This window comes from Pseudophryne corroboree, chromosome 7 (assembly GCF_028390025.1).
Source record: "Pseudophryne corroboree isolate aPseCor3 chromosome 7, aPseCor3.hap2, whole genome shotgun sequence".
In the NCBI taxonomy this organism is placed as follows: Eukaryota; Metazoa; Chordata; class Amphibia; order Anura; family Myobatrachidae; genus Pseudophryne; species Pseudophryne corroboree.
The window spans coordinates 321,058,853-321,075,667 of NC_086450.1; the positions used below are offsets into that span (position 1 = coordinate 321,058,853).

At 45.9% G+C, this 16,815-nt stretch overlaps 1 pseudogene; it reads right to left on the bottom strand.

Annotated features, from left to right (window-relative positions):
• Positions 1–647: 647 nt before the first annotated feature.
• Positions 648–765, bottom strand: LOC134946186 (5S ribosomal RNA; annotated as a pseudogene).
• Between the last annotated feature and the right edge of the window lie 16,050 nt (positions 766–16,815).

A 16,815-nucleotide genomic window follows, 5' to 3' on the forward strand; every position in this document is an offset into this window, starting at 1 on the left:
ATAAGGAACGTAACGATTCCACGTTTCCAAATGTATTTGTTCAGCATTTTAGGATTGAGCATGGGCCGAAATGACCCATTTGGCTTCAGACTAAAACCAGGTTGAAGTAAATGTACTTGTTTACCAGAGGAACTGGAATGACTGTTCCTGACCGAAGCAAATTTCTGACCTGCTTTTTGCAAAGCCAGGCCTTCATCTATAGCCGAGACAGGCTATTTTGAAGGCTAAAGCTTAACTAGTGATACTGTGCCAGATCTGTGTGACCTGAAGAAATCGGCCCCCCAACCTGGGGTCTCCCAGGTGGAGCCCACACCATCAGCTGATGGTTTAATTTTTCTACCGCACCTGGTATTCCCCGATGGGCTCCCATCTGAGTACTAACCCGGCCCAACACTGTAGATCTTCTGGTAGCCAAATGCTTTCCTAGTCTCCAATCACACTGACGTGGGATTCAAATCTATGATAGGCTTCCATTGATAGTGTAAGATAAACACGACCTGTTAGATACCACAAAAGGGCTGAAATACAGAACTTTTAGGTCTGAACTGTATGTGGAAGGAACCTGACCTTCTTGGAGTCTGCTTCTGACTCCAGAATATCTGTCAATTCTTACCAAAAAGAATATTTTCAGAAAAAGACAATGATTCCACCTACAGCACCTGGTATTCGCAGATGTTTCCCATCCAAGTACTCACCAGGCCCCACACTGCATAGCTTCCAAGATCTGGAGAGATTGGGCATATCCAGTGTGGTGTGGCTGTAGATCTTCCACATATCCAGCTAAACTGCTCTATGAGCAGGTATAGTTAGGGTTGATGCCTTGGAGTAAATATTTTGACTATATCCAATGCTTCCAGGAACATTGCTGGTTTTTTATATGAGCCATATGAGATTCTTGCTCTACTGAAAAATCTCCTTCCATTGCATCAGCCCAGGCAACCACTGCCTTTGTCATTCAAGCCGAAGCCAAGGCTTGGCCTCATAACAGCCCTAGACAGGAAAATTTGAAAGCAAAGCTAATGTAGATTATTCGTATCTACTTTAGGAGCCATCTCCCCATTTGTTAAACAATCCCCAGCTGGAAGCAGATCATTGGAATTCCATTTCTTAGGATTTCTAACTTCTTACTGGGCGTAGCCCAAGCCTCTTCCATGATTTCCGTCAGCTGATCTGACCCTGGAAACTCAAGTTTTGGGATGTTTAAACACAGGTGCCTTGGTTTTTAACACAGGCTCTGCTGTATCCTCTAAGGATAAGATGGCTTAATTGCTTTAATTAACTCCGCTATATTCGAGAGCTGAGACCTACTTCTTTTTCATATGATGAAGTAGAATAAATTAGGCTTTCATCTTCTGATGAATCTAAACAATGTGTAGCCTGTGAGGGTGAAGGTTTACTTACCACTGGTTCTGCGAAGCTGTTGCTGTATGTAAGGGCTAATAATATAACCCTTTCCCTGGTACAGGATTTTGGGGGATTATCCATTTAACTTATAGGATAAAGCTTGTGCAAAGATAGCCCAAGGTGGATACACTCGTACCTGTATCCGCCTTGTATCCTTGCTGAGCTAAAACATTATGCATACAAGCCATCCTGAACCAGAGCATAAGAGGATAATACAGCTTCAAACATGGTATGAGTGTCCTCACCATTGTCGCTTTAATACATGATAAATAATCAGCACTTCCACAGTGTACTACACAATTTTGTGATTGTATCACTTTAACCTTTTTTCTTTAAAATTATATCCATCCGACCCTACTCATGAACCAGCATTGAGGATCTGCAAAACAAACTGACAAACATATAGTAAAGTCAGCATCATACTAGCAGTCAGTCACATGTTATACATTAGTATAATAAGCAATATGAGTACATCATCAAATACAATAATACTTTAAGTATGTAGGAGAAACATTTACTGAATCACGTTTAACATATTAACATATCTAACGTATTCAGACGCAATGCGACAGAAACAACAGTAATGGTATACAGACTCATATGCAATAGGCACTTATCCAACTATTCGTACTCAAAAGGCAGGTAGAGATTTAGTGCTGTACAGTCCGTACTCAGTAGAGTGGGATACAGGGAGACTTGCCCCACTTCAAGGATCGATCAATACGTTAGCGAACGCTGAGTGGATCCAGACGCTACTAGTGTACACTGCCGCTCCATAAACCTATAGTGAACACAGACGTTCTGTGAACACAAATGCACCGGTCACACAGCTGCCTATGCTGCGACCGGGTCCCCTCGTGGTAGCGTCTGGGACGGAACGAGGAAACATTTCATGGTGGGAGACTCGGCGGAAAGTGGTCATGAACCGGGGGGAGGGGCGACCAGGAGAGCGTCTGACTCACCCTGCTGACATCAACCCTAAGGATCGCGGCCTCATGCTATTCCTGGTGCCTATGATCCCTAAGGCCTAGCGCTGGTGCACCCACGTCAGCGACTGTTTGGCAGTCTCCTCCCAAAACAGTGCGGCTGTGTCCGTATTCCATCTGCTAAGCGGAACTGATGCCTTACCTTCTCCCCATGCTCCGGCCACAGCCTGGTAACGTCTGCTGGACCTGCTAGTGTATCCGACACAGATGCACGCCGAAACAGCACTGTACTCGTGGGTTGGCGCTGTCGCGACCCGGCGGAGAGTTGTTGGAGTGATTCTTTCTAAGCGTATAAGACGCTGTTTAGAAAGATCACTCAAAAAAAACTAGTAAGACTATAAAAATAACATAAGAAAGCTTAGGGCTGCTTAGAAAACCAGCAGCCCTCTGACCATGGTCCGGCTCCTGCCGCACCAAACAAAAAACTGATTTTCCCGAGCCAGGGGGCAGGGATATATGGACGGGCCTGTTGCATGCTGGGATGCCGGAAAGCTTTGACCGATTGGTGCAAATCCGCTGTCGCTCCATCATATCCCATTGTTATCCTGTGGACAACCTGTGGACCCTGCCGGAGAAAGATTAATTCATACATATAGAAATACCTCAAAATGTTAGGTTAGTGGTAGCTGATGACAAATCATGCTCTAATTAAAGGTTTCAGTCAAGTCCGCTTTGTTTCTTATGCAAGTTTGTATTGTACATAGTCTCTTAAATAAGGTTTTATAGAACGCAGCTTGTAAAATATAGCATAAAGTTTATTATGAGCTAGATAAAAACAAACAATCTGTCATGGGAAATAAATTGTATTACTTCAGAAGTAATAGTAAACTCACCCAATAGGCACAATCCACCGCAAGATAACCAGGCCAAAGCTCCAGAAGTATATTGAAGACGGGTAGTTGTAAGTCTGTTACAAAATGGGCAACACATTTGAATGGGACGATCGAGAAATGCAACTGGCTGCTGAACGTACACTGTCTGGACTGCAACTGAAATGGATAGCACAAATTGGATACTTAGACACACAACATAATCATGTCTTTATCACATTATTTAGTCTGTTAATAGGTTTGGAAATAATTTTTTTTTTAAACCCAAAACCAATAAAACCATTTTTTTGGTTTGAACAATTTTTTACATCTTTCAATAAAACCATTTTTTTTTTTTTTACTGCTCATCATTCCTAATACATCTGAATAAGCACCAACACCAGAGTCCTTCTTTCTCTTTGTTGTTTGACTATACAGATGTGTCCTCTTATATCTTTGCTCCGTGCGCTACAAGTTGCGTTACATATAACGCATGATTGCCATGTTGCTCGGTAGGGCAGAGTGCGAAAATGCATCTTAGACGTAATGTATTAGGACGCACAAGCAGCTTCTGCTGATTAAAATAATATACAGCAGCCTATATTCTGTGTGTGACTGCGACTATATTTGCATACAAAATGCTATTACTACAGTGTTTTCATGGAAAACACTAACGTGGCATTTCGGATGAAAGAGAAAGAGCCGCAATTACACAAAGAATATAAGCATGCTGCATATCATTTTAATCAACAGAAGCGGCTTGTGCGTCCTATTACATTACTTTCGGTTCTTTTCCTATTACATTACTTTGTGACTAAGATGAATTTTCGCAGACAGAAATGCAAAAAAATAAAAGATGATTAGCGCTACCGTGTCCCACCACGCCATGGTGTGACTTTAAGGGCTGTTTAGAGTGACTGCAACAAGGGTGTAAGAGGACACATCTGTACAGCTGAATATATGTAGATAGATTTAACACATTAAAACAAATCACACTCAGAGATGAAATTGAAAATAAGAACAGCTTAATGTTAAGCATTAGTCCTACTTATTACTCATAATTAAATAAATCTGAATAGCATCAGAGAAAACACAATCACACACACATATACACAAAGGAGGAGTTGAGCATTAGCACTGGGCATGCCACTGGCATTACACTTTTATTTTAATAAGAACACCATTTTTTTTGTATAATAGGCTTTTTTAATAAGTCACGATGCCCTGTCTGTAGTCACAGCTTGACTAAAAAAAAAAAAAAAGAACTTTTTTTTTTTTTTTAAACCATTTGGTTTAAATCAACCAACCCTGGTTAATAACTTTGAAAACCACAGCAGGTTTTTGGCAATGCTAACTAATGTATAATATATGGCAACAAGGACAGGAGGGAGTGTGGGTGTGCTCCAACTTAAGGGCCCCAACACACTCCCGCAACATGTCAGACGGACATGTCACGGGCGATCACCCCCCGGCAGCCTCCAAGGGGGCAGGATCACCCACGATACATTGTATGCTGTCCTTTTGCATACAATGTATCTTGGGCGATCCCAACCACGCCTGCGGGGTCAGACCAGATTGAATGTGCAGCACATTCAATCAGGAGGATGCGATGCTCACGAGAACATGTATCGGATCGGATACACCTGCAAAATGCCCGATTTCATCCGATATATCGGGCCGAATGCCCGAAATTGGATGAAATCGGGCATTATCGCTCTAGTGTATGGTGCCCTTTACACACTGACAAACCTTCCTTTTAGGCTCGTTCACACCTATACATTGCTAACGTGAATTTCATCTGCCAATGCCTATTAAAATAAACACACTGGACAAAATAATATGGTATGTGGAAAGACAAGTGGTATAAGTTCAACGACGCGAGATGTGAACATGCGTGTAGATGGTGACACTAAAACTATTGGATGATCATTGTGAATGTCTGAGGTATTGATATAATGCAAATTTGTTGAGATATTAGTTCTTTTTCAGGTGGAACAATGGCATTATGGAAAGAAAAAAAGAAAGAAAAAAGAATGATTAACTTAATGAGCTCTTTACTCTTCAGGAACTCATTAAATCACCCCTGACTGTTTAGGATTCTATCAGTTCCAGAAAAAAACAGTTTCTAGTCGAACACTTCCAGTGACATCACCTCTAATCATAGGTGTGCGCAGGGGGGGGGTGCCTGGTGCGCACAGGCACCCCCTAATGTCTGGCACCCCGATCTCACATGCCTGATGCAGCGATCGCCGAGCAAGCTGATTACTGTCCCCTCTGCGCTGCACCCTGTCAGGACTGCATTACTGACCGGACGCCTGGGTTAATCAAGGGTGCCACTGCCACCGGCTTTCAAACTCCCGGCTCCACCTCCTTGTACAAAAACAGCGTGATGTGACGTGATTACGTTATGCTGCTCGTACGCCCACCCGCCACATGCCCACCTCTCTCCTTTTATGCTATGCCAACTCCAGCCACTGATGAGGATCAGCATGCAGCCAGCGTTCCTCTTAGGAAGACAAATTCAATACTGGCAGGCGATCGGCAGCAGCATTGACACGTCACTCGTTTTTCCAGCAGCAGCAGTACTAGTCTGCGACTGTCAGTGACAGTGAGTGACTGACTTGTAAGTAAGCTGCTGCAGCTTGCAGGGGAAAGAGAGGGGGAGCCAGACCGGGCTGAGGAGGAGCAGTGTAATTGCAGTTAGTGCCATCAGGGGTGTTTGTTTGGAGCACACCACTACATCTGACAATGTATCTGCTTTATTAGGAATGGTACAAGGGTGAATATTTTATATTGAATTGACCGTCAATAGATGGTGCTAGACACGCCCAAAAGGTGGTGCTAGACACACCCCTCTGACAGTGCACCCCCTAATAAAATGGTCTGCGCACGCCTATGCAGCAGTGTGCCTCTTACGGAAAGTGGCGATACATAGCGTAACCTGCCTTGGAACGAGTTGGCGTTTGTGAGATGCTGTTACTGGTGCCGCTGCTATTGTTGCTGCGGGAAGCAATACATCTGTCACAGTCATATAGTCCTTAGTCTGCTCTGTTCCACTTGTCCACATGTCCGTGGTTAAGTGGACAGTGGGTACACCTGCATTTTTTAGGACACTGAGGACACTTTTTCTGACGTCTCTGTACATTCTCGATATCGCTTGCCTAGTGAAGTGGAATATAGATGGGATTTAGTACTGGGGACACACTACCTCCATCAATTCTCTTTTGTCTCACTGAACTAATGGCGGATACCGGATGCACTTCTAACACCAACATAGCTGTCAAGGCCTCAGTTATCCACTTTGCAACAGGATGACTGCTGTCATATTTCATCTTCCTCACAAAGGACTGTTGGACAGTCAATTGCTTAGTTGAAGTAGTACAAGTGGTCTTCCGACTTCCCCTCTGGGATGACGATCGACTCCCAGCAGCAACAACAGCAGCAGCAGTAGTAGGAGGGAGTGGTTCTTGATCTTTCCCTATTTTTCCTCCAAATTTTTGTTTTCCATTATTTTTCTGGAGTTATATAACACAATATTCGGCACAGGACAACGTATCCCTGCACCACGCAGGGCAAACCAGGTAAAAATTATTTGGATTCAATATTTAAATAACCCCTTTAAATGGAATAAGTAATATACAGCACAGGACAGTACCACTGGACTTATACGGCAGTACCACTGGACTGGATTTATACGGCAGTTCACTGAATTTATACGCCAGTACCACTGGAATTATACGGCGGTACCACTGGACTTATACGCCAGTACCACTGGAATTATACGGAAGTTTCACTGGAATTATACGGCAGTACCACTGGAATTATACGGCAGTACCACTGGAATTATACGGCAGTACCACTGGAATTATACGGCAGTACCACTGGACTTATATGGCAGTACCACTGGACTGGATTTATATGGCAGTATCACTGGACTTATACTGCAGTACCACTGGACTTATACAGCAGTAACACTGGACTGGACTTATACGCCAGTACCACTGGACTTATACGCCAGTACCTCTGGACTTATACGCCAGTACCTCTGGACTTATACGCCAGTACCTCTGGACTTATACGCCAGTACCTCTGGACTTATACGCCAGTACCACTGGACTTATACGCCAGTACCACTGGACTTATACGCCAGTACCACTGGACTTATACGCCAGTACCACTGGACTTATACGCCAGTACCACTGGACTTATACGCCAGTACCACTGGACTTATACGCCAGTACCACTGGACTGGATTTATACAGCAGTATCATTGGACTTATACTGCAGTACCACTGGACTTATACAGCAGTAACACTGGACTGGACTTATACGCCAGTACCACTGGACTTATACGCCAGTACCACTGGACTTATACGCCAGTACCACTGGACTTATACGCCAGTACCACTGGACTTATACGCCAGTACCACTGGACTGGATTTATACAGCAGTATCACTGGAATTATATGGCAATACCACAGGATTTATATGGCAGTACCACTGGAATTATACGGCAGTATCACTGGACTGCATTTATACAGCAGTACCACTGGACTGGATTTATACGGCAGTACCACTGGATTTATATGCCAGTACCACTGGAATTATATGGCAGTATCACTGGACTGGATTTATACGCCAGTACCACTGGATTTATAGGGCAGTACCAATGAACATATACGGCAGTATCACTGGAATTATAAGGCAGTACCACTAAACATATACGGCAGTATCACTGGAATTATATGGCAGTACCACTGGATATATACGGCAGTATCACTGGATTTATACGCCAGTACCACTGGATTTATACGGCATTACCACTGGACATATACGGCAGTATCACTGGACATATACGGCAGTATCACTGGATTTATACGTCAGTACCACTGGACATATACGGCAGTATCCACTGGATTTATACGGCAGTATCACTGGATTTATACGGCAGTATCACTGGACATATACGGCAGTATCACTGGACATATACGGCAGTATCACTGGACATATACGGCAGTATCACTGGACATATACGGCAGTATCACTGGACTGGATTTACACGCCAGTACCACTGGATTTATACTGCAGTACCACTGGACATATACAGCAGTATCACTGTACATATACAGCAGTATCACTGGACTGGATTTATACGCCGGTACCACTGAATTTATACGGCAGTACCACTGGACTTATACGGCAGCATCACTGGACATATACGGCAGTATCACTGGACTGGATTTATACAGCAGTATCACTGGATTTATATGCCAATACCACTGGAATTATACAGCAGTATCACTGGACATATACGGCAGTATCACTTGCCATATATGGCAGTATCACTGGACATATATGGCAGTACTACTGGACTTATAGAGCAGCACAGGGACACCAGCACTGGACTGATGCAGGACAACACAGCACTGCTGCAATGGACTGGACTTATACAGCAGCACTGGACATATGGCAGCAGAGGACACCACCACTGTGACTGGACTCATGCAGCACAAGACACCACCACTGGACTGATGCAGCACAAAACAGCACCACTGGACTGGACTTATACAGCAGCACTGGACATATGGCACCAGAGGACACCACCACTGTGACTGGACTGATGCAGCACAAGACACCACCACTGGACTGATTCAGCACAACACAGCACCACTGGACTAGACTTATACAGCAGCACTGGACATATGGCAGCAGAGGACACCACCACTGTGACTGGACTGATGCAGCACAAGACACCACCACTGGACTGATTCAGCACAACACAGCACCACTGGACTAGATTTATACAGCAGCACTGGACATATGGCAGCAGAGGACACCACCACTGTGACTGGACTGATGCAGCACAAAACACCACCACTGGACTAATGCAGCACAACACAGCACCGCTAGACTGGACTTATACAGCAGCACTGGACATATGGCAGCAGAGGACACCACCACTGTGACTGGACTGATGCAGCACAAGACACCACCACTGGACTGATTCAGCACAACACAGCACCACTGGACTAGATTTATACAGCAGCACTGGACATATGGCAGCAGAGGACACCACCACTGTGACTGGACTGAGGCAGCACAAAACACCACCACTGGACTAATGCAGCACAACACAGCACCGCTAGACTGGACTTATACAGCAGCACTGGACATATGGCAGCAGAGGACACCACCACTGTGACTGGACTGAGGCAGCACAAGACACCACCACTGGACTGATTCAGCACAACACAGCACCACTGGACTAGACTTATACAGCAGCACTGGACATATGGCAGCAGAGGACACCACCACTGTGACTGGACTGATGCAGCACAAAACACCACCACTGGACTAATGCAGCACAACACAGCACCGCTAGACTGGACTTATACAGCAGCACTGGACATATGGCAGCAGAGGACACCACCACTGTGACTGGACTGATGCAGCACAAGACACCACCACTGGACTGATTCAGCACAATACAGCACCACTGGACTAGATTTATACAGCAGCACTGGACATATGGCAGCAGAGGACACCACCACTGTGACTGGACTGAGGCAGCACAAAACACCACCACTGGACTAATGCAGCACAACACAGCACCGCTAGACTGGACTTATACAGCAGCACTGGACATATGACAGCAGAGGACACCACCACTGTGACTGGACTGATGCAGCACAAGACACTACACTGGACCGAGCAGCACAGGACAGCACTGGAATTGCCACCCCACTTTCCCTCCCGTACAGACACTGAGGAAGGAGACATGTCCTCTCGCTACACTCTCCAATGCCGGAGTGAAAATGGCGGCGCTGCGCGGCTCCTTATATGGAATCCAAAACCCGGGAGAATCCGACAGCGGGATGATGACGTTTTGCCTTGTTCTGGTTTCTGAGTCAGACGGGAAAACCCAAGCCGGGCTCGGATCCGGGCTTGGGTAGTGAAGTTCTGAGGGGTTCGGTTCTCAGGGAACCGAACCCGCTCATCTCTAGTGATTAGTAACGTGTATAAGTTAAAGTGGTACTACTATGTAATGTAACGTGAATAAGGGACACTATCGCATGATCAAATGTGAATAAAGTTGCACTATTGTGTGGCCTAATTTGAATTTGGGGTACTATTGTGTGACCATGCCCCTTCCCAGCAAGATCATGCCCCTTTTTGTGCTGTGCGCCGAATGGGCGCACTGATCCTATTTAAATGTAGGGGGTAGGAGCACCAAAATGAGGACTGCTATGGGTGAGGAGTGATGGTGCTGGGAAATGGGTGCAGAGTCAGAGGTGGAACTAGCGGCGGTGCTAGGGGGCACCAGCCAAAAACTTGCTTAGGGCATTATATTGGTTAGGGACGGCTCTGTAGGCACTTGTGTATAACACATTTAACTTTGGCAGGTAAGGTGGGCCCCTCACAACTCTGGGCCCCATAGCAGCTGCACTCCCTGCACCTATGCTCGCTACGCCCTTTGTATGCGACCAATGGTGCACTGATGGTGCATCTAAATGCACCAAGATGTATTAGTGCCACAGCCCCTGGGCATCTCCGTAGGAAGATCATCTGCAGCATTAGCATAAAGACCTCCTTTAACTCTTGTTTCTACAGCGGGGTACACTGGTATTCACTGGTTTCAGTTGAGGTACTGCGTGCCCTGCACCTTCCAGTCAGTCTATGAAAACAATTTGTGTTCCTTAATGCACGCTGAGTGAAAAATAATACTACATAATAATCAGATAATACGGAGATCTTAGTTGCGTATATCTGCAGATATAGGGTTAAGCCCCCAGGCCGTTCGGCAAGGCATCTCCATCACTGGGGGTCCCTAATACTAGGTATGGGTCCGGGGTGCAGGACCCCATCTCGTCGGCACAGGTCGGCTACCCCAGGTCAGCACACAGGGGAAAGTTAATAGGGGTTAATAAGAAGCACATAAGTGCTATGTACCAGAGACAGGCTCGTACTTCCAAAACCACCAAGCCCAAGTCTAAGCAATCTTGGGCCGCCCGTCAGCCTGCTTCCAAACAGGACAAGCCTGCGGCATGATGGGGTGGGCCTCCCCATGGGGGACCCCAGGGTGGGAGGCCGACTTCTGCAGTTCGCCCACGCCTGGTTAAAAACCACTTCAGATGCATGGGTGCAGGAAGTTGTCTCTCACGGGTACGCGATCTCCTTCAAGAGACGTCCCCCTCACCCGTTCTGCTCGATGGTTATCCCATTGGATCTGCTGAAAGCACAGACTTTACACTTGGTTGTACAATCTCTCCCAGATACTCTCCTGTGTAGCATGGCTCAGGCTGCTGACATCATCAAGGCACACAAAGAACAGCCAATCAGCACTTTTACATGAATGCAGGGTTGAATAACCCAGGTTGGACACTTTAGAGTGCACATTGACCGGGGTCCAACCCGTGTATAACACTGCTTTTATACCGGGTTGAAATGCAGGGTTACTCGACTTGGGATATTCAAAAGTGTTGCTTTTAGACTGCACCTCGACCTGGGTCGAGTTGGCTCAACCCGGCAATATCCCGGGATATATTTGCGGTGTGAAAGGGGTATTACCTGCACAATTCTATTGCCATGTCACATCAGCAATATCTGCGGTCTTCTATTGGCAACCTACATTATCAATTCCAGGCCTTGCCTTTCGGACTGACCACGGCTCCTCGGATCTTCACCAAGGTCGTGGCAGTCATGACAGCTCTTCGCCGCCGTCAGGGTGTCAGGATCATGCCGTATCTGGATGACTTGCTGATCCTGGTGAGCTCCCCAGAGGTTCTCCTCAGTTATCTGGACAGAGCATGGTGCACCTGGTACACACACAACCAGCGATTGTTTTTGCCTCCAGAGAAGGTCCTGAAACTTCAGGACAGGATCAGATACTTCCTCTCTCACCAGAGAGTGTCAGTACACGCGGCGATGCAAGTACTAGGCCTCATGGTGTCGGCATTCAACATGGTAGTGTATGCTCAATTCCATTCCCGCCCTCTGCAGAGGTTAATCTTTTCCATGTGGGATGCCTGCCTCACTGGAACAGGTCTCAAATGATCTCCTTGACTCCGGAGGTTTGACTGTCACTGAGCTGGTGGCTACGGGACCAACAGTTGAGCAGGAGCCATCCCTTCTGGATCTCCAACTGGGTCCTCCTGACAATGGACACCAGTCTGCGAGGTTGGGCGCGGTGTTGGAGCAACACTTTCTCCAGGGTCGGTGGACCAGGGAGGAATCTCTCCTCCCGATAAACATTCTGAAATTGCGGACAGATTTCAATGTGTTGACACTGGCCCTGCCTCTGGTACAAAAGAGGCCTGTTCAAGTACAATCAGACAATGCCACCACGGTGGCGTACATAAATCATCAAGGCGGCACTCGAAGCCACATGGCAATGATGGAAGTGTCAAAAATCCTACAATGGGTGGAACGCCATCTGCCAGCTATATCGGCAGTGTCATTCCAGGAGTCCTTAACTGGGAAGCGGACTTCCTCAGTCGTCAGGACATGCACGCCGGAGAAAGGAGCCTTCTTCCAGAAGTCTTTCAACTCCTAGTGGACAAGTGGGGCCTACCAGATGTAGACCTAATGTCATCTCAACACAATCACAAGGTTACAGCTGCCATACGTATTCCCTCCAGTGTCACTCCTGTCCAGGGTATTACGGAAGTTCAAGCAAGAAGCAGGAATACTACTTCTAATCGCTCCAGCGTGGCCCAGACGGCATTGGTTCTCAGACCTGCAAGATCTCTCGATAGAGCGTCTTCTTCATCAATGCCCAGACCTCCTCGTTCAGGGCCGTTGTGTCTACCCGGACCTGGCCAGACTGGCTTTGATGGCATGGCTCTTGGAGCATCACTCCTGAGAGCAAAAGGATTCTCTGAGGCGGTCATTCAAACTATGCTGAAAGCCCGTAAACCAGCTTCAGCTCGGATTTATTACAGGGTCTGGAATTCTTACTTCACATGGTGTGCTGCTAAGAATTATGATGCAAATACTTTCAAAACTTCCTGACTTTTGGCTTTTCTACAACAAGGCCTAGACTTGGGCCTTCGTCTGGCCTCCCTCAAGGTTCATATATCTGCCGTGTCGGTGTGGTTTCAGAGAATAATTGCGTCTCTTCCTGACGTTCACACTTTCACTCAGGGTGTTCTAAGGATTCAGCCTCCCTATGTCCCTCCTGTGGCTCCATGGGATCTATCTGTCGTCTTAAATGCCCTGCAAGAGTCTCATTTGAACCTCTTGAGTCTGTGGACCTTAAATGTCTTACGCTTAAGGTCGTGTTTCTGTTGGCTATTGCCTCTGCTAGAAGGGTGTCGGACTTAGGTGCTTTGTCCTGTAGTCCACTCTTTCTGATTTTTCACCGTGACCGGGCAGTTCTTCGAACTCGCCCTGGTTATTTACCTAAGGTGGTTTCATCTTTTCACCTTTACCAGGAGATTGTGGTTCCGGCCTTCATCTCTTCTGGTTTGTCCTCCAAAGAATGATATTTGGACGTGGTACGGGCTCTCCGTATTTATATGGCAAGGACTGCCTCTATCAGGAGGTCAGATTCTCTTTTTGTACTTTTTGGCTTTCACAAACGTGGCTGGCCTGGGAATAAGCAAACCTTGGCCAGATGTAATAGAATGGTGATTGCACAAGCTTATGTTCAGGCTGGGCTCCCAGCTCTTGCTGCTATCAAGGCCCATTCTACTCGGTCGGTTGGACCCTCTTGGGTGGCCTGCCGTGGCGCATCCACAGAACAATTGTGCAAGATGGCTACGTGGTCCTCAGTGAACACGTTCATCAAGTTCCATGCCTTTGATACTTCCACCTCCCAGGATGCTTCCTTTGGACACTGGGTTCTTGTGCCCGCTACAGTGCATCCCCTCCCATGAGGAACTGCTTTAGGACATCCCTGATGTTATTCCCTGTGGAATACCAGTGTACCCCGCTGCAGAAAAGGAGATTTATGGTAGACTTACCATTGTTAAATCTCTCTCTGCAAGGTACACTAGATTCCACACGGCGCCCACCCTGACACACTTAGCTTCTTTGGGTTTGTATGGCATTAGCCGCTAGTCCCTTCTCCTGTCGTGAGAATGTGGTTCTATGTGACTAACATCTGCCTTCTCTTTTACCTGCTACTGCCTTGGTTAACAAAACTGAGCTCCAGTGCCTGGAGGCGGCGCTATAGAGGAGGCAGTGCAGTGCATCCTGGGAACAGTCAAAGCTTTAGTATGTTGGTGTCTCGGATCAAGATCCAACTGTACACCCCCGATGTTATTTCCTGTGGAATCCAGTGTACCTCGCAGAAAGAGATTTAAAAATGGTAAGTCTACCATAAATCTCCTTTTTTCAGATGGTCATACCACTTAAATGCCATCCTCCAGCTACATCAGAATCCCATACTAAAATATCATAGCTAATGCAGTACTACTATTGGTTCAAGAGATTGCACTATACATACAGCCCATTCCTCCTCTCCTCTCTCGCACCATAGCTGAACCACCTTGGTCACTGGCATTGGGAGCTATTGGGCTGTGTTATTTGTGTGTATTCTGTCTATTGTAATTATTGTTCATCTTGTTTGTTAAAACAAAAAATATATTTGTTTTCAATCATGAAGACCCTGTCAGCGCTCCCATAATGAAATTTCTTTTAGTCTACCACTTCATATAGTCCTGTTGGCTTGGTAGTGGAGGAGGAGAGAAAATTGCACCGAAACACCTTAAATAAAGATAGGAGTTGCTGCTGCTTCCTCTCGCCCAAGGTGTTGAAATATCTAGTATAACCGTATCAGATCTCTTAAACTTCAAACTGGGTCTGTGATTTTGCATATTAGGTAATAACATACCCATTTAAGATTGATACAAGATACGCCTCTTAAGAAGTTAGTTTATTGTGGTTTAATCTATATTTAAAATACAACTACGGTATAACAGGGGAAATGACAGCATACATGCAAGTGAATCAGCTAGTAAATTAGCAGTAGCTATGGAGACTGTAACAAATTATCCAATTACAGAGTAATTACATGACACTGCATCGTGATGTGACAATGAACGGATCTAATTTTAACATTACTCTGTTATAGCTACAAATTAGATTGTCATTTGTTTCAAGAATAGGATAAAAATAACTAATAGTGATATTAAATGGAGATACTTCATACCTTGTGTAGGGATGCATTCAGGATTCCGACAGTCCGAATGCCGACAGTTTTTCTTTCTTCATACTAGTTTGTTTAGCAGTCGGCTGACACTGTCCACCAGGTCCGTTATACAGTATATTATATATATATAATTAAGCACTAAGCAGCAGTACGGTAGGCCACGGCTGTACCTACCTCTGTGTCGTCAATGCACTCGTCGTCCATAAGTATAAGTAATACTATACTATCCATCCATCTACATTGTATACCTGTGGTGGTTTTTTTTTTCTTTCTTCATACTAGTTTAGCAGTCTGCTGACACTGTCCACCAGGTCCGTTATACAGTATATTATATTTATATATAAGCACTAAGCAGCAGTACGGTACGCCACGGCTGTACCTACCTCTGTGTCGTCAGTGCACTCGTCGTCCATAAGTATAAGTAATACTATACTATCCATCCATCTACATTGTATACCTGTGGTGGCTTTTAGTTGTGCGCAAAATATGGAGAACAAAAATGTGGAGGTTAAAAAAATAGGGAAAGATCAAGATCCACTTCCACCTCGTGCTGAAGCTGCTGCCACTAGTCATGGCCGAAACGATGAAATGCCATCAACGTCGTCTGCCAAGGCCGATGCCCAATGTCATAGTACAGAGCATGTAAAATCCAAAACACAAAAGATCAGTAAAAAAATGACCCAAAAATCAAAATTAAAAGCGTCTGAGGAGAAGCGTAAACTTGCCAATATGCCATTTACGACACGGAGTGGCAAGGAACGGCTGAGGCCCTGGCCTATGTTCATGGCTAGTGGTTCAGCTTCACATGAGGATGGAAGCACTCATCCTCTCGCTAGAAAAAAGAAAAGACTTGCGGCAAAAGCACAGCAAAGAACTGTGCGTTCTTCGAAATCACAAATCCCAAAGGAGAGTCCAATTGTGTCGGTTGCGATGCCTGACCTTCCCAACACTGGACAGGAAGAGCTTGCGCCTTCCACCATTTGCACGCCCCATGCAAGTGTTGAAAGGAGCACCCGCAGTCCAGTTCCTGATAGTCAAATTGAAGATGTCAGTGTTGAAGTACACCAGGATGAGGATATGGGTGTTGCTGGCGCTGGGGAGGAAATTGACAAGGAGGATTCTGATGGTGAGGTGGTTTGTTTAAGTCAGGCACCCGGGGAGACACCTGTTGTCCGTGGGAGGAATATGGCCATTGACATGCCTGGTGAAAATACCAAAAAAATCAGCTCTTCAGTGTGGAAGTATTTCAACAGAAATGCGGACAACAGGTGTCAAGCCGTGTGTTGCCTTTGTCAAGCTGTAATAAGTAGGGGTAAGGACGTTAACCACCTCGGAACATCCTCCCTTATACGTCACCTGCAGCGCATTCATAATAAGTCAGTGACAAGTTCAAAAACTTTGGGCGACAGCGGAAGCAGTCCACTGACCAGTAAATCCCTTCCTCTTGTAACCAAGCTCGCGC